Source organism: Brienomyrus brachyistius, chromosome 2 (genome assembly GCF_023856365.1).
Source record: "Brienomyrus brachyistius isolate T26 chromosome 2, BBRACH_0.4, whole genome shotgun sequence".
Taxonomy (NCBI): Eukaryota; Metazoa; Chordata; class Actinopteri; order Osteoglossiformes; family Mormyridae; genus Brienomyrus; species Brienomyrus brachyistius.
The window spans coordinates 34,516,226-34,541,063 of record NC_064534.1 but is presented as its reverse complement, the minus strand read 5'-3'; the positions used below and the strand labels follow the sequence as shown (position 1 = coordinate 34,541,063).

The 24,838-nt window shown below is 48.8% G+C and overlaps 1 protein-coding gene and 27 non-coding genes across 28 annotated transcripts in view; 1 reads left to right on the top strand and 27 right to left on the bottom strand.

Moving 5' to 3' along the window:
- LOC125715668 (uncharacterized) overlaps nt 1-24,838 on the top strand; it is a 416,660-nt gene that overhangs the window by 285,309 nt on the left and 106,513 nt on the right. The gene's annotated exons all lie outside the window — the stretch shown is intronic.
- Nucleotides 1,658-1,728, bottom strand: trnag-gcc (transfer RNA glycine (anticodon GCC)). Its single transcript has one exon. It is a non-coding gene; the product is annotated as a tRNA-Gly (tRNA).
- trnaq-uug (transfer RNA glutamine (anticodon UUG)) lies at nt 2,415-2,486 on the bottom strand. The gene has a single exon. It is a non-coding gene; the product is annotated as a tRNA-Gln (tRNA).
- trnag-gcc (transfer RNA glycine (anticodon GCC)) lies at nt 3,049-3,119 on the bottom strand. Its single transcript has one exon. It is a non-coding gene; the product is annotated as a tRNA-Gly (tRNA).
- Nucleotides 3,806-3,877, bottom strand: trnaq-uug (transfer RNA glutamine (anticodon UUG)). The gene has a single exon. It is a non-coding gene; the product is annotated as a tRNA-Gln (tRNA).
- trnag-gcc (transfer RNA glycine (anticodon GCC)) lies at nt 4,440-4,510 on the bottom strand. The gene has a single exon. It is a non-coding gene; the product is annotated as a tRNA-Gly (tRNA).
- Nucleotides 6,588-6,659, bottom strand: trnaq-uug (transfer RNA glutamine (anticodon UUG)). Its single transcript has one exon. It is a non-coding gene; the product is annotated as a tRNA-Gln (tRNA).
- Nucleotides 7,222-7,292, bottom strand: trnag-gcc (transfer RNA glycine (anticodon GCC)). Its single transcript has one exon. It is a non-coding gene; the product is annotated as a tRNA-Gly (tRNA).
- On the bottom strand, nt 10,004-10,074 carry trnag-gcc (transfer RNA glycine (anticodon GCC)). The gene has a single exon. It is a non-coding gene; the product is annotated as a tRNA-Gly (tRNA).
- Nucleotides 10,761-10,832, bottom strand: trnaq-uug (transfer RNA glutamine (anticodon UUG)). The gene has a single exon. It is a non-coding gene; the product is annotated as a tRNA-Gln (tRNA).
- trnag-gcc (transfer RNA glycine (anticodon GCC)) lies at nt 11,395-11,465 on the bottom strand. Its single transcript has one exon. It is a non-coding gene; the product is annotated as a tRNA-Gly (tRNA).
- trnag-gcc (transfer RNA glycine (anticodon GCC)) lies at nt 12,786-12,856 on the bottom strand. Its single transcript has one exon. It is a non-coding gene; the product is annotated as a tRNA-Gly (tRNA).
- trnag-gcc (transfer RNA glycine (anticodon GCC)) lies at nt 14,177-14,247 on the bottom strand. The gene has a single exon. It is a non-coding gene; the product is annotated as a tRNA-Gly (tRNA).
- On the bottom strand, nt 14,934-15,005 carry trnaq-uug (transfer RNA glutamine (anticodon UUG)). The gene has a single exon. It is a non-coding gene; the product is annotated as a tRNA-Gln (tRNA).
- On the bottom strand, nt 15,568-15,638 carry trnag-gcc (transfer RNA glycine (anticodon GCC)). The gene has a single exon. It is a non-coding gene; the product is annotated as a tRNA-Gly (tRNA).
- trnaq-uug (transfer RNA glutamine (anticodon UUG)) lies at nt 16,325-16,396 on the bottom strand. Its single transcript has one exon. It is a non-coding gene; the product is annotated as a tRNA-Gln (tRNA).
- trnag-gcc (transfer RNA glycine (anticodon GCC)) lies at nt 16,959-17,029 on the bottom strand. Its single transcript has one exon. It is a non-coding gene; the product is annotated as a tRNA-Gly (tRNA).
- On the bottom strand, nt 17,716-17,787 carry trnaq-uug (transfer RNA glutamine (anticodon UUG)). The gene has a single exon. It is a non-coding gene; the product is annotated as a tRNA-Gln (tRNA).
- trnag-gcc (transfer RNA glycine (anticodon GCC)) lies at nt 18,350-18,420 on the bottom strand. The gene has a single exon. It is a non-coding gene; the product is annotated as a tRNA-Gly (tRNA).
- On the bottom strand, nt 19,107-19,178 carry trnaq-uug (transfer RNA glutamine (anticodon UUG)). The gene has a single exon. It is a non-coding gene; the product is annotated as a tRNA-Gln (tRNA).
- On the bottom strand, nt 19,741-19,811 carry trnag-gcc (transfer RNA glycine (anticodon GCC)). The gene has a single exon. It is a non-coding gene; the product is annotated as a tRNA-Gly (tRNA).
- On the bottom strand, nt 20,498-20,569 carry trnaq-uug (transfer RNA glutamine (anticodon UUG)). The gene has a single exon. It is a non-coding gene; the product is annotated as a tRNA-Gln (tRNA).
- Nucleotides 21,132-21,202, bottom strand: trnag-gcc (transfer RNA glycine (anticodon GCC)). The gene has a single exon. It is a non-coding gene; the product is annotated as a tRNA-Gly (tRNA).
- trnaq-uug (transfer RNA glutamine (anticodon UUG)) lies at nt 21,889-21,960 on the bottom strand. Its single transcript has one exon. It is a non-coding gene; the product is annotated as a tRNA-Gln (tRNA).
- Nucleotides 22,523-22,593, bottom strand: trnag-gcc (transfer RNA glycine (anticodon GCC)). Its single transcript has one exon. It is a non-coding gene; the product is annotated as a tRNA-Gly (tRNA).
- trnaq-uug (transfer RNA glutamine (anticodon UUG)) lies at nt 23,280-23,351 on the bottom strand. Its single transcript has one exon. It is a non-coding gene; the product is annotated as a tRNA-Gln (tRNA).
- Nucleotides 23,914-23,984, bottom strand: trnag-gcc (transfer RNA glycine (anticodon GCC)). The gene has a single exon. It is a non-coding gene; the product is annotated as a tRNA-Gly (tRNA).
- On the bottom strand, nt 24,671-24,742 carry trnaq-uug (transfer RNA glutamine (anticodon UUG)). The gene has a single exon. It is a non-coding gene; the product is annotated as a tRNA-Gln (tRNA).

Below are 24,838 nucleotides of genomic sequence, written 5' to 3'. Positions count from 1 at the left end.
TAACACGAGACTGTTGCTCAACAAAGACAATATGTCAGACAGTGGAATGTGTGAGAAAGTGCAGAGATGCAAGGATGGGCAAGAAGGTGGTCAGAAGTGTGAAGCTGAGATGCCTCTGTGTAGTTTTTAGCTAGGGGAACTGTAATGAGCCAGCCTCAGGGCTCCGCTTGCCAGGGGTTGAGCGGAAATGTGGAGTACCTGTCTTGAGATAAGACTGAATTAGCTGGAGTTCAGCGCTGAGTGTACAGTTGTTAAAAGAGCAGCTTTGCATTGGCCGGGAATCGAACCCGGGCCTCCCGCGTGGCAGGTGAGAATTCTACCACTGAACCACCAATGCAAACACACGAGACCGACTTTCCGCCGAAAGACCGGAAAAATTCCTAAAGCAGAAACGGAGTGATGACAGCTCATTTCACACAACTGTTAAGATCAACGGAATATTTATAAATTGAAATGCTTGAAGCACAAGAACTCTGGGACCTTCTAGTGGAAGTGCTGCTTCGGGATACTTGACAACTCCGTCGACTTTTCCAATAAATGCCTCGAAAAAAGCTAGTTCCATCAGAAAGTTGTAAAGAGCATCAGAAGGCAGCACGGTTTTACAACGCGGGTTGGATTTTTCTTCAAGAACTACTACGCTCTTTGAGCAAATTGTGTATGTCAACGTATACTTTGCCAGTCCAATTGCTGCAGAATTGTCAGCTAAGAGAAATGCGTGTATCCTCCATTTCTTTCGCTCACCACGACACAGGTGAATGTGACATATCTGTGTTCTTATAATCACGTCTGACACTTTCATTTTCTTTACCTCTGATCTCCAAGCACTCCCACCACCGGGAGAAAGAGAAAGCATGGCCCGTACGGGGATCGAACCCATGACCTTGGCGTGATTAGCACCACGCTCTAACCAGCTGAGCTAACCGGCCAAGTGGCAGAAAATGTCGGCTACATCACATGCAAAAAGTGCAAAAGAAATGTTTTTGAGCCAGAGTGCGCCATGGGGCGCAAAACTGAGCCCATGATAGGTCCCACCGAGATTTGAACTCAGATCGCTGGATTCAAAGCCTAGAGTGCTAACCATTACACCATGGAACCAGCTGGTGCACTGCAGCCCAGGCGGAGACGAGCTCCAAAACGCATGTCACGTGCTGCCAAAACCCGGGATTGAACCAGGGACCTTTAGATCTTCAGTCTAACGCTCTCCCAACTGAGCTATTCCGGCACATTCGTGAGCTCCACTCTTGCCGTTTTCTGCCTCTTTCTTTGGAGCCCATCTCCCCACCTGAGCCACATGCCGTGAACGTCGACCTTAAGCAGCAGCAAGCTATGAAAAGTGTCCGATTTTAAGCCATAGTACGGTACACGAGTCAGGTGAGAGGCTCTTCTCAAGCTAACGCGAGACTGTTGCTCAACAAAGACAATATGTCAGACAGTGGAATGTGTGAGAAAGTGCAGAGATGCAAGGATGGGCAAGAAGGTGGTCAGAAGTGTGAAGCTGAGATGCCTCTGTGTAGTTTTTAGCTAGGGGAACTGTAATGAGCCAGCCTCAGGGCTCCGCTTGCCAGGGGTTGAGCGGAAATGTGGAGTACCTGTCTTGAGATAAGACTGAATTAGCTGGAGTTCAGCGCTGAGTGTACAGTTGTTAAAAGAGCAGCTTTGCATTGGCCGGGAATCGAACCCGGGCCTCCCGCGTGGCAGGCGAGAATTCTACCACTGAACCACCAATGCAAACACACGAGACCGGCTTTCCGCCGAAAGACCGGAAAAATTCCTAAAGCAGAAACGGAGTGATGACAGCTCATTTCACACAACTGTTAAGATCAACGGAATATTTATAAATTGAAATGCTTGAAGCACAAGAACTCTGGGACCTTCTAGTGGAAGTGCTGCTTCGGGATACTTGACAACTCCGTCGACTTTTCCAATAAATGCCTCGAAAAAAGCTAGTTCCATCAGAAAGTTGTAAAGAGCATCAGAAGGCAGCACGGTTTTACAACGCGGGTTGGATTTTTCTTCAAGAACTACTACGCTCTTTGAGCAAATTGTGTATGTCAACGTATACTTTGCCAGTCCAATTGCTGCAGAATTGTCAGCTAAGAGAAATGCGTGTATCCACCGTTTCTTTCGCTCACCACGACACAGGTGAATGTGGCATATCTGTGTTCTTATAATCACGTCTGACACTTTCATTTTCTTTACCTCTGATCTCCAAGCACTCCCACCACTGGGAGAAAGAGAAAGCATGGCCCGTACGGGGATCGAACCCATGACCTTGGCGTGATTAGCACCACGCTCTAACCAGCTGAGCTAACCGGCCAAGTGGCAGAAAAGGTCGGCTACATCACATGCAAAAAGTGCAAAAGAAATGTTTTTGAGCCAGAGTGCGCCATGGGGCGCAAAACTGAGCCCATGATAGGTCCCACCGAGATTTGAACTCGGATCGCTGGATTCAAAGCCCAGAGTGCTAACCATTACACCATGGAACCAGCTGGTGCATTACAGCCCAGGCGGAGACGAGCTCCAAAACGCATGTCACGTGCTGCCAAAACCCGGGATTGAACCAGGGACCTTTAGATCTTCAGTCTCACGCTCTCCCAACTGAGCTATTCCGGCACATTCGTGAGCTCCACTCTTGCCGTTTTCTGCCTCTTTCTTTGGAGCCCATCTCCCCACCTGAGCCACATGCCGTGAACGTCGACCTTAAGCAGCAGCAAGCTATGAAAAGTGTCCGATTTTAAGCCATAGTACGGTACACGAGTCAGGTGAGAGGCTCTTCTCAAGCTAACGCGAGACTGTTGCTCAACAAAGACAATATGTCAGACAGTGGAATGTGTGAGAAAGTGCAGAGATGCAAGGATGGGCAAGAAGGTGGTCAGAAGTGTGAAGCTGAGATGCCTCTGTGTAGTTTTTAGCTAGGGGAACTGTAATGAGCCAGCCTCAGGGCTCCGCTTGCCAGGGGTTGAGCGGAAATGTGGAGTACCTGTCTTGAGATAAGACTGAATTAGCTGGAGTTCAGCGCTGAGTGTACAGTTGTTAAAAGAGCAGCTTTGCATTGGCCGGGAATCGAACCCGGGCCTCCCGCGTGGCAGGCGAGAATTCTACCACTGAACCACCAATGCAAACACACGAGACCGGCTTTCCGCCGAAAGACCGGAAAAATTCCTAAAGCAGAAACGGAGTGATGACAGCTCATTTCACACAACTGTTAAGATCAACGGAATATTTATAAATTGAAATGCTTGAAGCACAAGAACTCTGGGACCTTCTAGTGGAAGTGCTGCTTCGGGATACTTGACAACTCCGTCGACTTTTCCAATAAATGCCTCGAAAAAAGCTAGTTCCATCAGAAAGTTGTAAAGAGCATCAGAAGGCAGCACGGTTTTACAACGCGGGTTGGATTTTTCTTCAAGAACTACTACGCTCTTTGAGCAAATTGTGTATGTCAACGTATACTTTGCCAGTCCAATTGCTGCAGAATTGTCAGCTAAGAGAAATGCGTGTATCCACCGTTTCTTTCGCTCACCACGACACAGGTGAATGTGGCATATCTGTGTTCTTATAATCACGTCTGACACTTTCATTTTCTTTACCTCTGATCTCCAAGCACTCCCACCACTGGGAGAAAGAGAAAGCATGGCCCGTACGGGGATCGAACCCATGACCTTGGCGTGATTAGCACCACGCTCTAACCAGCTGAGCTAACCGGCCAAGTGGCAGAAAAGGTCGGCTACATCACATGCAAAAAGTGCAAAAGAAATGTTTTTGAGCCAGAGTGCGCCATGGGGCGCAAAACTGAGCCCATGATAGGTCCCACCGAGATTTGAACTCGGATCGCTGGATTCAAAGCCCAGAGTGCTAACCATTACACCATGGAACCAGCTGGTGCATTGCAGCCCAGGCGGAGACGAGCTCCAAAACGCATGTCACGTGCTGCCAAAACCCGGGATTGAACCAGGGACCTTTAGATCTTCAGTCTAACGCTCTCCCAACTGAGCTATTCCGGCACATTCGTGAGCTCCACTCTTGCCGTTTTCTGCCTCTTTCTTTGGAGCCTATCTCCCCACCTGAGCCACATGCCGTGAACGTCGACCTTAAGCAGCAACAAGCTATGAAAAGTGTCCGATTTTAAGCCATAGTACGGTACACGAGTCAGGTGAGAGGCTCTTCTCAAGCTAACACGAGACTGTTGCTCAACAAAGACAATATGTCAGACAGTGGAATGTGTGAGAAAGTGCAGAGATGCAAGGATGGGCAAGAAGGTGGTCAGAAGTGTGAAGCTGAGATGCCTCTGTGTAGTTTTTAGCTAGGGGAACTGTAATGAGCCAGCCTCAGGGCTCCGCTTGCCAGGGGTTGAGCGGAAATGTGGAGTACCTGTCTTGAGATAAGACTGAATTAGCTGGAGTTCAGCGCTGAGTGTACAGTTGTTAAAAGAGCAGCTTTGCATTGGCCGGGAATCGAACCCGGGCCTCCCGCGCGGCAGGCGAGAATTCTACCACTGAATCACCAATGCAAACACACGAGACCGACTTTCCGCCGAAAGACCGGAAAAATTCCTAAAGCAGAAACGGAGTGATGACAGCTCATTTCACACAACTGTTAAGATCAACGGAATATTTATAAATTGAAATGCTTGAAGCACAAGAACTCTGGGACCTTCTAGTGGAAGTGCTGCTTCGGGATACTTGACAACTCCGTCGACTTTTCCAATAAATGCCTCGAAAAAAGCTAGTTCCATCAGAAAGTTGTAAAGAGCATCAGAAGGCAGCACGGTTTTACAACGCGGGTTGGATTTTTCTTCAAGAACTACTACGCTCTTTGAGCAAATTGTGTATGTCAACGTATACTTTGCCAGTCCAATTGCTGCAGAATTGTCAGCTAAGAGAAATGCGTGTATCCTCCATTTCTTTCGCTCACCACGACACAGGTGAATGTGGCATATCTGTGTTCTTATAATCACGTCTGACACTTTCATTTTCTTTACCTCTGATCTCCAAGCACTCCCACCACCGGGAGAAAGAGAAAGCATGGCCCGTACGGGGATCGAACCCATGACCTTGGCGTGATTAGCACCACGCTCTAACCAGCTGAGCTAACCGGCCAAGCGGCAGAAAAGTTCGGCTACATCACATGCAAAAAGTGCAAAAGAAATGTTTTTGAGCCAGAGTGCGCCATGGGGCGCAAAACTGAGCCCATGATAGGTCCCACCGAGATTTGAACTCGGATCGCTGGATTCAAAGCCCGGAGTGCTAACCATTACACCATGGAACCAGCTAGTGCATTGCAGCCCAGGTGGCGACGAGCTCCAAAACGCATGTCACGTGCTGCCAAAACCCGGGATTGAACCAGGGACCTTTAGATCTTCAGTCTAACGCTCTCCCAACTGAGCTATTCCGGCACATTCGTGAGCTCCACTCTTGCCGTTTTCTGCCTCTTTCTTTGGAGCCCATCTCCCCACCTGAGCCACATGCCGTGAACGTCGACCTTAAGCAGCAGCAAGCTATGAAAAGTGTCCGATTTTAAGCCATAGTACGGTACACGAGTCAGGTGAGAGGCTCTTCTCAAGCTAACACGAGACTGTTGCTCAACAAAGACAATATGTCAGACAGTGGAATGTGTGAGAAAGTGCAGAGATGCAAGGATGGGCAAGAAGGTGGTCAGAAGTGTGAAGCTGAGATGCCTCTGTGTAGTTTTTAGCTAGGGGAACTGTAATGAGCCAGCCTCAGGGCTCCGCTTGCCAGGGGTTGAGCGGAAATGTGGAGTACCTGTCTTGAGATAAGACTGAATTAGCTGGAGTTCAGCGCTGAGTGTACAGTTGTTAAAAGAGCAGCTTTGCATTGGCCGGGAATCGAACCCGGGCCTCCCGCGGGGCAGGCAAGAATTCTACCACTGAACCACCAATGCAAAGACACGAGACCGACTTTCCGCCGAAAGACCGGAAAAATTCCTAAAGCAGAAACGGAGTGATGACAGCTCATTTCACACAACTGTTAAGATCAACGGAATATTTATAAATTGAAATGCTTGAAGCACAAGAACTCTGGGACCTTCTAGTGGAAGTGCTGCTTCGGGATACTTGACAACTCCGTCGACTTTTCCAATAAATGCCTCGAAAAAAGCTAGTTCCATCAGAAAGTTGTAAAGAGCATCAGAAGGCAACACGGTTTTACAACGCGGGTTGGATTTTTCTTCAAGAACTACTACGCTCTTTGAGCAAATTGTGTATGTCAACGTATACTTTGCCAGTCCAATTGCTGCAGAATTGTCAGCTAAGAGAAATGCGTGTATCCTCCATTTCTTTCGCTCACCACGACACAGGTGAATGTGGCATATCTGTGTTCTTATAATCACGTCTGACACTTTCATTTTCTTTACCTCTGATCTCCAAGCACTCCCACCACCGGGAGAAAGAGAAAGCATGGCCCGTACGGGGATCGAACCCATGACCTTGGCGTGATTAGCACCACGCTCTAACCAGCTGAGCTAACCGGCCAAGTGGCAGAAAAGGTCGGCTACATCACATGCAAAAAGTGCAAAAGAAATGTTTTTGAGCCAGAGTGCGCCATGGGGCGCAAAACTGAGCCCATGATAGGTCCCACCGAGATTTGAACTCGGATCGCTGGATTCAAAGCCCAGAGTGCTAACCATTACACCATGGAACCAGCTGGTGCATTGCAGCCCAGGCGGAGACGAGCTCCAAAACGCATGTCACGTGCTGCCAAATCCCGGGATTGAACCAGGGACCTTTAGATCTTCAGTCTAACGCTCTCCCAACTGAGCTATTCCAGCACATTCGTGAGCTCCACTCTTGCCGTTTTCTGCCTCTTTCTTTGGAGCCCATCTCCCCACCTGAGCCACATGCCGTGAACGTCGACCTTAAGCAGCAGCAAGCTATGAAAAGTGTCCGATTTTAAGCCATAGTACGGTACACGAGTCAGGTGAGAGGCTCTTCTCAAGCTAACACGAGACTGTTGCTCAACAAAGACAATATGTCAGACAGTGGAATGTGTGAGAAAGTGCAGAGATGCAAGGATGGGCAAGAAGGTGGTCAGAAGTGTGAAACTGAGATGCCTCTGTGTAGTTTTTAGCTAGGGGAACTGTAATGAGCCAGCCTCAGGGCTCCGCTTGCCAGGGGTTGAGCGGAAATGTGGAGTACCTGTCTTGAGATAAGACTGAATTAGCTGGAGTTCAGCGCTGAGTGTACAGTTGTTAAAAGAGCAGCTTTGCATTGGCCGGGAATCGAACCCGGGCCTCCCGCGTGGCAGGCGAGAATTCTACCACTGAACCACCAATGCAAAGACACGAGACCGACTTTCCGCCGAAAGACCGGAAAAATTCCTAAAGCAGAAACGGAGTGATGACAGCTCATTTCACACAACTGTTAAGATCAACGGAATATTTATAAATTGAAATGCTTGAAGCACAAGAACTCTGGGACCTTCTAGTGGAAGTGCTGCTTCGGGATACTTGACAACTCCGTCGACTTTTCCAATAAATGCCTCGAAAAAAGCTAGTTCCATCAGAAAGTTGTAAAGAGCATCAGAAGGCAGCACGGTTTTACAACGCGGGTTGGATTTTTCTTCAAGAACTACTACGCTCTTTGAGCAAATTGTGTATGTCAACGTATACTTTGCCAGTCCAATTGCTGCAGAATTGTCAGCTAAGAGAAATGCGTGTATCCTCCATTTCTTTCGCTCACCACGACACAGGTGAATGTGGCATATCCGTGTTCTTATAATCACGTCTGACACTTTCATTTTCTTTACCTCTGATCTCCAAGCACTCCCACCACCGGGAGAAAGAGAAAGCATGGCCCGTACGGGGATCGAACCCATGACCTTGGCGTGATTAGCACCACGCTCTAACCAGCTGAGCTAACCGGCCAAGCGGCAGAAAAGGTCGGCTACATCACATGCAAAAAGTGCAAAAGAAATGTTTTTGAGCCAGAGTGCGCCATGGGCCGCAAAACTGAGCCCATGATAGGTCTCACCGAGATTTGAACTCGGATCGCTGGATTCAAAGCCCAGAGTGCTAACCATTACACCATGGAACCAGCTGGTGCATTGCAGCCCAGGCGGATACGAGCTCCAAAACGCATGTCACGTGCTGCCAAAACCCGGGATTGAACCAGGGACCTTTAGATCTTCAGTCTAACGCTCTCCCAACTGAGCTATTCCGGCACATTCGTGAGCTCCACTCTTGCCGTTTTCTGCCTCTTTCTTTGGAGCCCATCTCCCCACCTGAGCCACATGCCGTGAACGTCGACCTTAAGCAGCAGCAAGCTATGAAAAGTGTCCGATTTTAAGCCATAGTACGGTACACGAGTCAGGTGAGAGGCTCTTCTCAAGCTAACACGAGACTGTTGCTCAACAAAGACAATATGTCAGACAGTGGAATGTGTGAGAAAGTGCAGAGATGCAAGGATGGGCAAGAAGGTGGTCAGAAGTGTGAAGCTGAGATGCCTCTGTGTAGTTTTTAGCTAGGGGAACTGTAATGAGCCAGCCTCAGGGCTCCGCTTGCCAGGGGTTGAGCGGAAATGTGGAGTACCTGTCTTGAGATAAGACTGAATTAGCTGGAGTTCAGCGCTGAGTGTACAGTTGTTAAAAGAGCAGCTTTGCATTGGCCGGGAATCGAACCCGGGCCTCCCGCGGGGCAGGCAAGAATTCTACCACTGAACCACCAATGCAAAGACACGAGACCGACTTTCCGCCGAAAGACCGGAAAAATTCCTAAAGCAGAAACGGAGTGATGACAGCTCATTTCACACAACTGTTAAGATCAACGGAATATTTATAAATTGAAATGCTTGAAGCACAAGAACTCTGGGACCTTCTAGTGGAAGTGCTGCTTCGGGATACTTAACAACTCCGTCGACTTTTCCAATAAATGCCTCGAAAAAAGCTAGTTCCATCAGAAAGTTGTAAAGAGCATCAGAAGGCAACACGGTTTTACAACGCGGGTTGGATTTTTCTTCAAGAACTACTACGCTCTTTGAGCAAATTGTGTATGTCAACGTATACTTTGCCAGTCCAATTGCTGCAGAATTGTCAGCTAAGAGAAATGCGTGTATCCTCCATTTCTTTCGCTCACCACGACACAGGTGAATGTGGCATATCTGTGTTCTTATAATCACGTCTGACACTTTCATTTTCTTTACCTCTGATCTCCAAGCACTCCCACCACCGGGAGAAAGAGAAAGCATGGCCCGTACGGGGATCGAACCCATGACCTTGGCGTGATTAGCACCACGCTCTAACCAGCTGAGCTAACCGGCCAAGCGGCAGAAAAGTTCGGCTACATCACATGCAAAAAGTGCAAAAGAAATGTTTTTGAGCCAGAGTGCGCCATGGGGCGCAAAACTGAGCCCATGATAGGTCCCACCGAGATTTGAACTCGGATCGCTGGATTCAAAGCCCGGAGTGCTAACCATTACACCATGGAACCAGCTAGTGCATTGCAGCCCAGGTGGCGACGAGCTCCAAAACGCATGTCACGTGCTGCCAAAACCCGGGATTGAACCAGGGACCTTTAGATCTTCAGTCTAACGCTCTCCCAACTGAGCTATTCCGGCACATTCGTGAGCTCCACTCTTGCCGTTTTCTGCCTCTTTCTTTGGAGCCCATCTCCCCACCTGAGCCACATGCCGTGAACGTCGACCTTAAGCAGCAGCAAGCTATGAAAAGTGTCCGATTTTAAGCCATAGTACGGTACACGAGTCAGGTGAGAGGCTCTTCTCAAGCTAACACGAGACTGTTGCTCAACAAAGACAATATGTCAGACAGTGGAATGTGTGAGAAAGTGCAGAGATGCAAGGATGGGCAAGAAGGTGGTCAGAAGTGTGAAACTGAGATGCCTCTGTGTAGTTTTTAGCTAGGGGAACTGTAATGAGCCAGCCTCAGGGCTCCGCTTGCCAGGGGTTGAGCGGAAATGTGGAGTACCTGTCTTGAGATAAGACTGAATTAGCTGGAGTTCAGCGCTGAGTGTACAGTTGTTAAAAGAGCAGCTTTGCATTGGCCGGGAATCGAACCCGGGCCTCCCGCGTGGCAGGCGAGAATTCTACCACTGAACCACCAATGCAAAGACACGAGACCGACTTTCCGCCGAAAGACCGGAAAAATTCCTAAAGCAGAAACGGAGTGATGACAGCTCATTTCACACAACTGTTAAGATCAACGGAATATTTATAAATTGAAATGCTTGAAGCACAAGAACTCTGGGACCTTCTAGTGGAAGTGCTGCTTCGGGATACTTGACAACTCCGTCGACTTTTCCAATAAATGCCTCGAAAAAAGCTAGTTCCATCAGAAAGTTGTAAAGAGCATCAGAAGGCAGCACGGTTTTACAACGCGGGTTGGATTTTTCTTCAAGAACTACTACGCTCTTTGAGCAAATTGTGTATGTCAACGTATACTTTGCCAGTCCAATTGCTGCAGAATTGTCAGCTAAGAGAAATGCGTGTATCCTCCATTTCTTTCGCTCACCACGACACAGGTGAATGTGGCATATCCGTGTTCTTATAATCACGTCTGACACTTTCATTTTCTTTACCTCTGATCTCCAAGCACTCCCACCACCGGGAGAAAGAGAAAGCATGGCCCGTACGGGGATCGAACCCATGACCTTGGCGTGATTAGCACCACGCTCTAACCAGCTGAGCTAACCGGCCAAGCGGCAGAAAAGGTCGGCTACATCACATGCAAAAAGTGCAAAAGAAATGTTTTTGAGCCAGAGTGCGCCATGGGGCGCAAAACTGAGCCCATGATAGGTCCCACCGAGATTTGAACTCGGATCGCTGGATTCAAAGCCCAGAGTGCTAACCATTACACCATGGAACCAGCTGGCGCGTTGCAGCCCAGGCAGAGACGAGCTCCAAAACGCATGTCACGTGCTGCCAAAACCCGGGATTGAACCAGGGACCTTTAGATCTTCAGTCTAACGCTCTCCCAACTGAGCTATTCCGGCACATTCGTGAGCTCCACTCTTGCCGTTTTCTGCCTCTTTCTTTGGAGCCCATCTCCCCACCTGAGCCACATGCCGTGAACGTCGACCTTAAGCAGCAGCAAGCTATGAAAAGTGTCCGATTTTAAGCCATAGTACGGTACACGAGTCAGGTGAGAGGCTCTTCTCAAGCTAACACGAGACTGTTGCTCAACAAAGACAATATGTCAGACAGTGGAATGTGTGAGAAAGTGCAGAGATGCAAGGATGGGCAAGAAGGTGGTCAGAAGTGTGAAGCTGAGATGCCTCTGTGTAGTTTTTAGCTAGGGGAACTGTAATGAGCCAGCCTCAGGGCTCCGCTTGCCAGGGGTTGAGCGGAAATGTGGAGTACCTGTCTTGAGATAAGACTGAATTAGCTGGAGTTCAGCGCTGAGTGTACAGTTGTTAAAAGAGCAGCTTTGCATTGGCCGGGAATCGAACCCGGGCCTCCCGCGTGGCAGGCGAGAACTCTACCACTGAACCACCAATGCAAACACACGAGACCGACTTTCCGCCGAAAGACCGGAAAAATTCCTAAAGCAGAAACGGAGTGATGACAGCTCATTTCACACAACTGTTAAGATCAACGGAATATTTATAAATTGAAATGCTTGAAGCACAAGAACTCTGGGACCTTCTAGTGGAAGTGCTGCTTCGGGATACTTGACAACTCCGTCGACTTTTCCAATAAATGCCTCGAAAAAAGCTAGTTCCATCAGAAAGTTGTAAAGAGCATCAGAAGGCAGCACGGTTTTACAACGCGGGTTGGATTTTTCTTCAAGAACTACTACGCTCTTTGAGCAAATTGTGTATGTCAACGTATACTTTGCCAGTCCAATTGCTGCAGAATTGTCAGCTAAGAGAAATGCGTGTATCCTCCATTTCTTTCGCTCACCACGACACAGGTGAATGTGACATATCTGTGTTCTTATAATCACGTCTGACACTTTCATTTTCTTTACCTCTGATCTCCAAGCACTCCCACCACCGGGAGAAAGAGAAAGCATGGCCCGTACGGGGATCGAACCCATGACCTTGGCGTGATTAGCACCACGCTCTAACCAGCTGAGCTAACCGGCCAAGTGGCAGAAAATGTCGGCTACATCACATGCAAAAAGTGCAAAAGAAATGTTTTTGAGCCAGAGTGCGCCATGGGGCGCAAAACTGAGCCCATGATAGGTCCCACCGAGATTTGAACTCAGATCGCTGGATTCAAAGCCTAGAGTGCTAACCATTACACCATGGAACCAGCTGGTGCACTGCAGCCCAGGCGGAGACGAGCTCCAAAACGCATGTCACGTGCTGCCAAAACCCGGGATTGAACCAGGGACCTTTAGATCTTCAGTCTAACGCTCTCCCAACTGAGCTATTCCGGCACATTCGTGAGCTCCACTCTTGCCGTTTTCTGCCTCTTTCTTTGGAGCCCATCTCCCCACCTGAGCCACATGCCGTGAACGTCGACCTTAAGCAGCAGCAAGCTATGAAAAGTGTCCGATTTTAAGCCATAGTACGGTACACGAGTCAGGTGAGAGGCTCTTCTCAAGCTAACGCGAGACTGTTGCTCAACAAAGACAATATGTCAGACAGTGGAATGTGTGAGAAAGTGCAGAGATGCAAGGATGGGCAAGAAGGTGGTCAGAAGTGTGAAGCTGAGATGCCTCTGTGTAGTTTTTAGCTAGGGGAACTGTAATGAGCCAGCCTCAGGGCTCCGCTTGCCAGGGGTTGAGCGGAAATGTGGAGTACCTGTCTTGAGATAAGACTGAATTAGCTGGAGTTCAGCGCTGAGTGTACAGTTGTTAAAAGAGCAGCTTTGCATTGGCCGGGAATCGAACCCGGGCCTCCCGCGTGGCAGGCGAGAATTCTACCACTGAACCACCAATGCAAACACACGAGACCGGCTTTCCGCCGAAAGACCGGAAAAATTCCTAAAGCAGAAACGGAGTGATGACAGCTCATTTCACACAACTGTTAAGATCAACGGAATATTTATAAATTGAAATGCTTGAAGCACAAGAACTCTGGGACCTTCTAGTGGAAGTGCTGCTTCGGGATACTTGACAACTCCGTCGACTTTTCCAATAAATGCCTCGAAAAAAGCTAGTTCCATCAGAAAGTTGTAAAGAGCATCAGAAGGCAGCACGGTTTTACAACCCGGGTTGGATTTTTCTTCAAGAACTACTACGCTCTTTGAGCAAATTGTGTATGTCAACGTATACTTTGCCAGTCCAATTGCTGCAGAATTGTCAGCTAAGAGAAATGCGTGTATCCACCATTTCTTTCGCTCACCACGACACAGGTGAATGTGGCATATCTGTGTTCTTATAATCACGTCTGACACTTTCATTTTCTTTACCTCTGATCTCCAAGCACTCCCACCACTGGGAGAAAGAGAAAGCATGGCCCGTACGGGGATCGAACCCATGACCTTGGCGTGATTAGCACCACGCTCTAACCAGCTGAGCTAACCGGCCAAGTGGCAGAAAAGGTCGGCTACATCACATGCAAAAAGTGCAAAAGAAATGTTTTTGAGCCAGAGTGCGCCATGGGGCGCAAAACTGAGCCCATGATAGGTCCCACCGAGATTTGAATTCGGATCGCTGGATTCAAAGCCCAGAGTGCTAACCATTACACCATGGAACCAGCTGGTGCGTTGCAGCCCAGGCGGAGACGAGCTCCAAAACGCATGTCACGTGCTGCCAAAACCCGTGATTGAACCAGGGACCTTTAGATCTTCAGTCTAACGCTCTCCCAACTGAGCTATTCCGGCACATTCGTGAGCTCCACTCTTGCCGTTTTCTGCCTCTTTCTTTGGAGCCCATCTCCCCACCTGAGCCACATGCCGTGAACGTCGACCTTAAGCAGCAGCAAGCTATGAAAAGTGTCCGATTTTAAGCCATAGTACGGTACACGAGTCAGGTGAGAGGCTCTTCTCAAGCTAACGCGAGACTGTTGCTCAACAAAGACAATATGTCAGACAGTGGAATGTGTGAGAAAGTGCAGAGATGCAAGGATGGGCAAGAAGGTGGTCAGAAGTGTGAAGCTGAGATGCCTCTGTGTAGTTTTTAGCTAGGGGAACTGTAATGAGCCAGCCTCAGGGCTCCGCTTGCCAGGGGTTGAGCGGAAATGTGGAGTACCTGTCTTGAGATAAGACTGAATTAGCTGGAGTTCAGCGCTGAGTGTACAGTCGTTAAAAGAGCAGCTTTGCATTGGCCGGGAATCGAACCCGGGCCTCCCGCGTGGCAGGCGAGAATTCTACCACTGAACCACCAATGCAAACACACGAGACCGGCTTTCCGCCGAAAGACCGGAAAAATTCCTAAAGCAGAAACGGAGTGATGACAGCTCATTTCACACAACTGTTAAGATCAACGGAATATTTATAAATTGAAATGCTTGAAGCACAAGAACTCTGGGACCTTCTAGTGGAAGTGCTGCTTCGGGATACTTGACAACTCCGTCGACTTTTCCAATAAATGCCTCGAAAAAAGCTAGTTCCATCAGAAAGTTGTAAAGAGCATCAGAAGGCAGCACGGTTTTACAACGCGGGTTGGATTTTTCTTCAAGAACTACTACGCTCTTTGAGCAAATTGTGTATGTCAACGTATACTTTGCCAGTCCAATTGCTGCAGAATTGTCAGCTAAGAGAAATGCGTGTATCCTCCATTTCTTTCGCTCACCACGACACAGGTGAATGTGGCATATCTGTGTTCTTATAATCACGTCTGACACTTTCATTTTCTTTACCTCTGATCTCCAAGCACTCCCACCACCGGGAGAAAGAGAAAGCATGGCCCGTACGGGGATCGAACCCATGACCTTGGCGTGATTAGCACCACGCTCTAACCAGCTGAGCTAACCGGCCAAGTGGCAGAAAAGGTCGGCTACATCACATGCAAAAAGTGCAAAAGAAATGTTTTTGAGCCAGAGCGCGCCATGGGGCGCAAAACTGAGCCCATGATAGGTCCCACCGAGATTTGAACTCGGATCGCTGGATTCAAAGCCCAGAGTGCTAACCATTACACCATGGAACCAGCTGGTGCACTGCAGCCCAGGCGGAGACGAGCTCCAAAACGCATGTCACGTGCTGCCAAAACCCCGGATTGAACCAGGGACCTTTAGATCTTCAGTCTAACGCTCTCCCAACTGAGCTATTCCGGCACATTCGTGAGCTCCACTCTTGCCGTTTTCTGCCTCTTTCTTTGGAGCCCATCTCCCCACCTGAGCCACATGCCGTGAACGTCGACCTTAAGCAGCAGCAAGCTATGAAAAGTGTCCGATTTTAAGCCATAGTACGGTACACGAGTCAGGTGAGAGGCTCTTCTCAAGCTAACGCGAGACTGTTGCTCAACAAAGACAATATGTCAGACAGTGGAATGTGTGAGAAAGTGCAGAGATGCAAGGATGGGCAAGAAGGTGGTCAGAAGTGTGAAGCTGAGATGCCTCTGTGTAGTTTTTAGCTAGGGGAACTGTAATGAGCCAGCCTCAGGGCTCCGCTTGCCAGGGGTTGAGCGGAAATGTGGAGTACCTGTCTTGAGATAAGACTGAATTAGCTGGAGTTCAGCGCTGAGTGTACAGTCGTTAAAAGAGCAGCTTTGCATTGGCCGGGAATCGAACCCGGGCCTCCCGCGTGGCAGGCGAGAATTCTACCACTGAACCACCAATGCAAACACACGAGACCGGCTTTCCGCCGAAAGACCGGAAAAATTCCTAAAGCAGAAACGGAGTGATGACAGCTCATTTCACACAACTGTTAAGATCAACGGAATATTTATAAATTGAAATGCTTGAAGCACAAGAACTCTGGGACCTTCTAGTGGAAGTGCTGCTTCGGGATACTTGACAACTCCGTCGACTTTTCCAATAAATGCCTCGAAAAAAGCTAGTTCCATCAGAAAGTTGTAAAGAGCATCAGAAGGCAGCACGGTTTTACAACGCGGGTTGGATTTTTCTTCAAGAACTACTACGCTCTTTGAGCAAATTGTGTATGTCAACGTATACTTTGCCAGTCCAATTGCTGCAGAATTGTCAGCTAAGAGAAATGCGTGTATCCTCCATTTCTTTCGCTCACCACGACACAGGTGAATGTGGCATATCTGTGTTCTTATAATCACGTCTGACACTTTCATTTTCTTTACCTCTGATCTCCAAGCACTCCCACCACCGGGAGAAAGAGAAAGCATGGCCCGTACGGGGATCGAACCCATGACCTTGGCGTGATTAGCACCACGCTCTAACCAGCTGAGCTAACCGGCCAAGTGGCAGAAAAGGTCGGCTACATCACATGCAAAAAGTGCAAAAGAAATGTTTTTGAGCCAGAGTGCGCCATGGGGCGCAAAACTGAGCCCATGATAGGTCCCACCGAGATTTGAACTCGGATCGCTGGATTCAAAGCCCAGAGTGCTAACCATTACACCATGGAACCAGCTGGTGCGTTGCAGCCCAGGCGGAGACGAGCTCCAAAACGCATGTCACGTGCTGCCAAAACCCGGGATTGAACCAGGGACCTTTAGATCTTCAGTCTAACGCTCTCCCAACTGAGCTATTCCGGCACATTCGTGAGCTCCACTCTTGCCGTTTTCTGCCTCTTTCTTTGGAGCCCATCTCCCCACCTGAGCCACATGCCGTGAACGTCGACCTTAAGCAGCAGCAAGCTATGAAAAGTGTCCGATTTTAAGCCATAGTACGGTACACGAGTCAGGTGAGAGGCTCTTCTCAAGCTAACACGAGACTGTTGCTCAACAAAGACAATATGTCAGACAGTGGAATGTGTGAGAAAGTGCAGAGATGCAAGGATGGGCAAGAAGGTGGTCAGAAGTGTGAAGCTGAGATGCCTCTGTGTAGTTTTTAGCTAGGGGAACTGTAATGAGCCAGCCTCAGGGCTCCGCTTGCCAGGGGTTGAGCGGAAATGTGGAGTACCTGTCTTGAGATAAGACTGAATTAGCTGGAGTTCAGCGCTGAGTGTACAGTCGTTAAAAGAGCAGCTTTGCATTGGCCGGGAATCGAACCCGGGCCTCCCGCGTGGCAGGCGAGAATTCTACCACTGAACCACCAATGCAAACACACGAGACCGGCTTTCCGCCGAAAGACCGGAAAAATTCCTAAAGCAGAAACGGAGTGATGACAGCTCATTTCACACAACTGTTAAGATCAACGGAATATTTATAAATTGAAATGCTTGAAGCACAAGAACTCTGGGACCTTCTAGTGGAAGTGCTGCTTCGGGATACTTGACAACTCCGTCGACTTTTCCAATAAATGCCTCGAAAAAAGCTAGTTCCATCAGAAAGTTGTAAAGAGCATCAGAAGGCAGCACGGTTTTACAACGCGGGTTGGATTTTTCTTCAAGAACTACTACGCTCTTTGAGCAAATTGTGTATGTCAACGTATACTTTGCCAGTCCAATTGCTGCAGAATTGTCAGCTAAGAGAAATGCGTGTATCCTCCATTTCTTTCGCTCACCATGACACAGGTGAATGTGGCATATCTGTGTTCTTATAATCACGTCTGACACTTTCATTTTCTTTACCTCTGATCTCCAAGCACTCCCACCACCGGGAGAAAGAGAAAGCATGGCCCGTACGGGGATCGAACCCATGACCTTGGCGTGATTAGCACCACGCTCTAACCAGCTGAGCTAACCGGCCAAGTGGCAGAAAAGGTCGGCTACATCACATGCAAAAAGTGCAAAAGAAATGTTTTTGAGCCAGAGTGCGCCATGGGGCGCAAAACTGAGCCCATGATAGGTCCCACCGAGATTTGAACTCGGATCGCTGGATTCAAAGCCCAGAGTGCTAACCATTACACCATGGAACCAGCTGGTGCGTTGCAGCCCAGGCGGAGACGAGCTCCAAAACGCATGTCACGTGCTGCCAAAACCCGGGATTGAACCAGGGACCTTTAGATCTTCAGTCTAACGCTCTCCCAACTGAGCTATTCCGGCACATTCGTGAGCTCCACTCTTGCCGTTTTCTGCCTCTTTCTTTGGAGCCCATCTCCCCACCTGAGCCACATGCCGTGAACGTCGACCTTAAGCAGCAGCAAGCTATGAAAAGTGTCCGATTTTAAGCCATAGTACGGTACACGAGTCAGGTGAGAGGCTCTTCTCAAGCTAACGCGAGACTGTTGCTCAACAAAGACAATATGTCAGACAGTGGAATGTGTGAGAAAGTGCAGAGATGCAAGGATGGGCAAGAAGGTGGTCAGAAGTGTGAAGCTGAGATGCCTCTGTGTAGTTTTTAGCTAGGGGAACTGTAATGAGCCAGCCTCAGGGCTCCGCTTGCCAGGGGTTGAGCGGAAATGTGGAGTACCTGTCTTGAGATAAGACTGAATTAGCTGGAGTTCAGCGCTGAGTGTACAGTCGTTAAAAGAGCAGCTTTGCATTGGCCGGGAATCGAACCCGGGCCTCCCGCGTGGCAGGCGAGAATTCTACCACTGAACCACCAATGCAAACACACGAGACCGGCTTTCCGCCGAAAGACCGGAAAAATTCCTAAAGCAGAAACGGAGTGATGACAGCTCATTTCACACAACTGTTAAGATCAACGGAATATTTATAAATTGAAATGCTTGAAGCACAAGAACTCTGGGACCTTCTAGTGGAAGTGCTGCTTCGGGATACTTGACAACTCCGTCGACTTTTCCAATAAATGCCTCGAAAAAAGCTAGTTCCATCAGAAAGTTGTAAAGAGCATCAGAAGGCAGCACGGTTTTACAACGCGGGTTGGATTTTTCTTCAAGAACTACTACGCTCTTTGAGCAAATTGTGTATGTCAACGTATACTTTGCCAGTCCAATTGCTGCAGAATTGTCAGCTAAGAGAAATGCGTGTATCCTCCATTTCTTTCGCTCACCACGACACAGGTGAATGTGGCATATCTGTGTTCTTATAATCACGTCTGACACTTTCATTTTCTTTACCTCTGATCTCCAAGCACTCCCACCACCGGGAGAAAGAGAAAGCATGGCCCGTACGGGGATCGAACCCATGACCTTGGCGTGATTAGCACCACGCTCTAACCAGCTGAGCTAACCGGCCAAGTGGCAGAAAAGGTCGGCTACATCACATGCAAAAAGTGCAAAAGAAATGTTTTTGAGCCAGAGCGCGCCATGGGGCGCAAAACTGAGCCCATGATAGGTCCCACCGAGATTTGAACTCGGATCGCTGGATTCAAAGCCCAGAGTGCTAACCATTACACCATGGAACCAGCTGGTGCACTGCAGCCCAGGCGGAGACGAGCTCCAAAACGCATGTCACGTGCTGCCAAAACCCCGGATTGAACCAGGGACCTTTAGATCTTCAGTCTAACGCTCTCCCAACTGAGCTATTCCGGCACATTCGTGAGCTCCACTCTTGCCGTTTTCTGCCTCTTTCTTTGGAGCCCATCTCCCCACCTGAGCCACATGCCGTGAACGTCGACCTTAAGCAGCAGCAAGCTATGAAAAGTGTCCGATTTTAAGCCATAGTACGGTACACGAGTCAGGTGAGAGGCTCTTCTCAAGCTAACGCGAGACTGTTGCTCAACAAAGACAATATGTCAGACAGTGGAATGTGTGAGAAAGTGCAGAGATGCAAGGATGGGCAAGAAGGTGGTCAGAAGTGTGAAGCTGAGATGCCTCTGTGTAGTTTTTAGCTAGGGGAACTGTAATGAGCCAGCCTCAGGGCTCCGCTTGCCAGGGGTTGAGCGGAAATGTGGAGTACCTGTCTTGAGATAAGACTGAATTAGCTGGAGTTCAGCGCTGAGTGTACAGTCGTTAAAAGAGCAGCTTTGCATTGGCCGGGAATCGAACCCGGGCCTCCCGCGTGGCAGGCGAGAATTCTACCACTGAACCACCAATGCAAACACACGAGACCGACTTTCCGCCGAAAGACCGGAAAAATTCCTAAAGCAGAAACGGAGTGATGACAGCTCATTTCACACAACTGTTAAGATCAACGGAATATTTATAAATTGAAATGCTTGAAGCACAAGAACTCTGGGACCTTCTAGTGGAAGTGCTGCTTCGGGATACTTGACAACTCCGTCGACTTTTCCAATAAATGCCTCGAAAAAAGCTAGTTCCATCAGAAAGTTGTAAAGAGCATCAGAAGGCAGCACGGTTTTACAACGCGGGTTGGATTTTTCTTCAAGAACTACTACGCTCTTTGAGCAAATTGTGTATGTCAACGTATACTTTGCCAGTCCAATTGCTGCAGAATTGTCAGCTAAGAGAAATGCGTGTATCCTCCATTTCTTTCGCTCACCACGACACAGGTGAATGTGGCATATCTGTGTTCTTATAATCACGTCTGACACTTTCCTTTTCTTTACCTCTGATCTCCAAGCACTCCCACCACCGGGAGAAAGAGAAAGCATGGCCCGTACGGGGATCGAACCCATGACCTTGGCGTGATTAGCACCACGCTCTAACCAGCTGAGCTAACCGGCCAAGTGGCAGAAAAGGTCGGCTACATCACATGCAAAAAGTGCAAAAGAAATGTTTTTGAGCCAGAGCGCGCCATGGGGCGCAAAACTGAGCCCATGATAGGTCCCACCGAGATTTGAACTCGGATCGCTGGATTCAAAGCCCAGAGTGCTAACCATTACACCATGGAACCAGCTGGTGCACTGCAGCCCAGGCGGAGACGAGCTCCAAAACGCATGTCACGTGCTGCCAAAACCCCGGATTGAACCAGGGACCTTTAGATCTTCAGTCTAACGCTCTCCCAACTGAGCTATTCCGGCACATTCGTGAGCTCCACTCTTGCCGTTTTCTGCCTCTTTCTTTGGAGCCCATCTCCCCACCTGAGCCACATGCCGTGAACGTCGACCTTAAGCAGCAGCAAGCTATGAAAAGTGTCCGATTTTAAGCCATAGTACGGTACACGAGTCAGGTGAGAGGCTCTTCTCAAGCTAACGCGAGACTGTTGCTCAACAAAGACAATATGTCAGACAGTGGAATGTGTGAGAAAGTGCAGAGATGCAAGGATGGGCAAGAAGGTGGTCAGAAGTGTGAAGCTGAGATGCCTCTGTGTAGTTTTTAGCTAGGGGAACTGTAATGAGCCAGCCTCAGGGCTCCGCTTGCCAGGGGTTGAGCGGAAATGTGGAGTACCTGTCTTGAGATAAGACTGAATTAGCTGGAGTTCAGCGCTGAGTGTACAGTCGTTAAAAGAGCAGCTTTGCATTGGCCGGGAATCGAACCCGGGCCTCCCGCGTGGCAGGCGAGAATTCTACCACTGAACCACCAATGCAAACACACGAGACCGCCTTTCCGCCGAAAGACCGGAAAAATTCCTAAAGCAGAAACGGAGTGATGACAGCTCATTTCACACAACTGTTAAGATCAACGGAATATTTATAAATTGAAATGCTTGAAGCACAAGAACTCTGGGACCTTCTAGTGGAAGTGCTGCTTCGGGATACTTGACAACTCCGTCGACTTTTCCAATAAATGCCTCGAAAAAAGCTAGTTCCATCAGAAAGTTGTAAAGAGCATCAGAAGGCAGCACGGTTTTACAACGCGGGTTGGATTTTTCTTCAAGAACTACTACGCTCTTTGAGCAAATTGTGTATGTCAACGTATACTTTGCCAGTCCAATTGCTGCAGAATTGTCAGCTAAGAGAAATGCGTGTATCCTCCATTTCTTTCGCTCACCACGACACAGGTGAATGTGGCATATCTGTGTTCTTATAATCACGTCTGACACTTTCATTTTCTTTACCTCTGATCTCCAAGCACTCCCACCACCGGGAGAAAGAGAAAGCATGGCCCGTACGGGGATCGAACCCATGACCTTGGCGTGATTAGCACCACGCTCTAACCAGCTGAGCTAACCGGCCAAGTGGCAGAAAAGGTCGGCTACATCACATGCAAAAAGTGCAAAAGAAATGTTTTTGAGCCAGAGTGCGCCATGGGGCGCAAAACTGAGCCCATGATAGGTCCCACCGAGATTTGAACTCGGATCGCTGGATTCAAAGCCCAGAGTGCTAACCATTACACCATGGAACCAGCTGGTGCATTGCAGCCCAGGCGGAGACGAGCTCCAAAACGCATGTCACGTGCTGCCAAAACCCGGGATTGAACCAGGGACCTTTAGATCTTCAGTCTAACGCTCTCCCAACTGAGCTATTCCGGCACATTCGTGAGCTCCACTCTTGCCGTTTTCTGCCTCTTTCTTTGGAGCCCATCTCCCCACCTGAGCCACATGCCGTGAACGTCGACCTTAAGCAGCAGCAAGCTATGAAAAGTGTCCGATTTTAAGCCATAGTACGGTACACGAGTCAGGTGAGAGGCTCTTCTCAAGCTAACACGAGACTGTTGCTCAACAAAGACAATATGTCAGACAGTGGAATGTGTGAGAAAGTGCAGAGATGCAAGGATGGGCAAGAAGGTGGTCAGAAGTGTGAAGCTGAGATGCCTCTGTGTAGTTTTTAGCTAGGGGAACTGTAATGAGCCAGCCTCAGGGCTCCGCTTGCCAGGGGTTGAGCGGAAATGTGGAGTACCTGTCTTGAGATAAGACTGAATTAGCTGGAGTTCAGCGCTGAATGTACAGTCGTTAAAAGAGCAGCTTTGCATTGGCCGGGAATCGAACCCGGGCCTCCCGCGTGGCAGGCGAGAATTCTACCACTGAACCACCAATGCAAACACACGAGACCGACTTTCCGCCGAAAGACCGGAAAAATTCCTAAAGCAGAAACGGAGTGATGACAGCTCATTTCACACAACTGTTAAGATCAACGGAATATTTATAAATTGAAATGCTTGAAGCACAAGAACTCTGGGACCTTCTAGTGGAAGTGCTGCTTCGGGATACTTGACAACTCCGTCGACTTTTCCAATAAATGCCTCGAAAAAAGCTAGTTCCATCAGAAAGTTGTAAAGAGCATCAGAAGGCAGCACGGTTTTACAACGCGGGTTGGATTTTTCTTCAAGAACTACTACGCTCTTTGAGCAAATTGTGTATGTCAACGTATACTTTGCCAGTCCAATTGCTGCAGAATTGTCAGCTAAGAGAAATGCGTGTATCCTCCATTTCTTTCGCTCACCACGACACAGGTGAATGTGGCATATCTGTGTTCTTATAATCACGTCTGACACTTTCATTTTCTTTACCTCTGATCTCCAAGCACTCCCACCACCGGGAGAAAGAGAAAGCATGGCCCGTACGGGGATCGAACCCATGACCTTGGCGTGATTAGCACCACGCTCTAACCAGCTGAGCTAACCGGCCAAGTGGCAGAAAAGGTCGGCTACATCACATGCAAAAAGTGCAAAAGAAATGTTTTTGAGCCAGAGCGCGCCATGGGGCGCAAAACTGAGCCCATGATAGGTCCCACCGAGATTTGAACTCGGATCGCTGGATTCAAAGCCCAGAGTGCTAACCATTACACCATGGAACCAGCTGGTGCACTGCAGCCCAGGCGGAGACGAGCTCCAAAACGCATGTCACGTGCTGCCAAAACCCCGGATTGAACCAGGGACCTTTAGATCTTCAGTCTAACGCTCTCCCAACTGAGCTATTCCGGCACATTCGTGAGCTCCACTCTTGCCGTTTTCTGCCTCTTTCTTTGGAGCCCATCTCCCCACCTGAGCCACATGCCGTGAACGTCGACCTTAAGCAGCAGCAAGCTATGAAAAGTGTCCGATTTTAAGCCATAGTACGGTACACGAGTCAGGTGAGAGGCTCTTCTCAAGCTAACGCGAGACTGTTGCTCAACAAAGACAATATGTCAGACAGTGGAATGTGTGAGAAAGTGCAGAGATGCAAGGATGGGCAAGAAGGTGGTCAGAAGTGTGAAGCTGAGATGCCTCTGTGTAGTTTTTAGCTAGGGGAACTGTAATGAGCCAGCCTCAGGGCTCCGCTTGCCAGGGGTTGAGCGGAAATGTGGAGTACCTGTCTTGAGATAAGACTGAATTAGCTGGAGTTCAGCGCTGAGTGTACAGTCGTTAAAAGAGCAGCTTTGCATTGGCCGGGAATCGAACCCGGGCCTCCCGCGTGGCAGGCGAGAATTCTACCACTGAACCACCAATGCAAACACACGAGACCGGCTTTCCGCCGAAAGACCGGAAAAATTCCTAAAGCAGAAACGGAGTGATGACAGCTCATTTCACACAACTGTTAAGATCAACGGAATATTTATAAATTGAAATGCTTGAAGCACAAGAACTCTGGGACCTTCTAGTGGAAGTGCTGCTTCGGGATACTTGACAACTCCGTCGACTTTTCCAATAAATGCCTCGAAAAAAGCTAGTTCCATCAGAAAGTTGTAAAGAGCATCAGAAGGCAGCACGGTTTTACAACGCGGGTTGGATTTTTCTTCAAGAACTACTACGCTCTTTGAGCAAATTGTGTATGTCAACGTATACTTTGCCAGTCCAATTGCTGCAGAATTGTCAGCTAAGAGAAATGCGTGTATCCTCCATTTCTTTCGCTCACCATGACACAGGTGAATGTGGCATATCTGTGTTCTTATAATCACGTCTGACACTTTCATTTTCTTTACCTCTGATCTCCAAGCACTCCCACCACCGGGAGAAAGAGAAAGCATGGCCCGTACGGGGATCGAACCCATGACCTTGGCGTGATTAGCACCACGCTCTAACCAGCTGAGCTAACCGGCCAAGTGGCAGAAAAGGTCGGCTACATCACATGCAAAAAGTGCAAAAGAAATGTTTTTGAGCCAGAGTGCGCCATGGGGCGCAAAACTGAGCCCATGATAGGTCCCACCGAGATTTGAACTCGGATCGCTGGATTCAAAGCCCAGAGTGCTAACCATTACACCATGGAACCAGCTGGTGCGTTGCAGCCCAGGCGGAGACGAGCTCCAAAACGCATGTCACGTGCTGCCAAAACCCGGGATTGAACCAGGGACCTTTAGATCTTCAG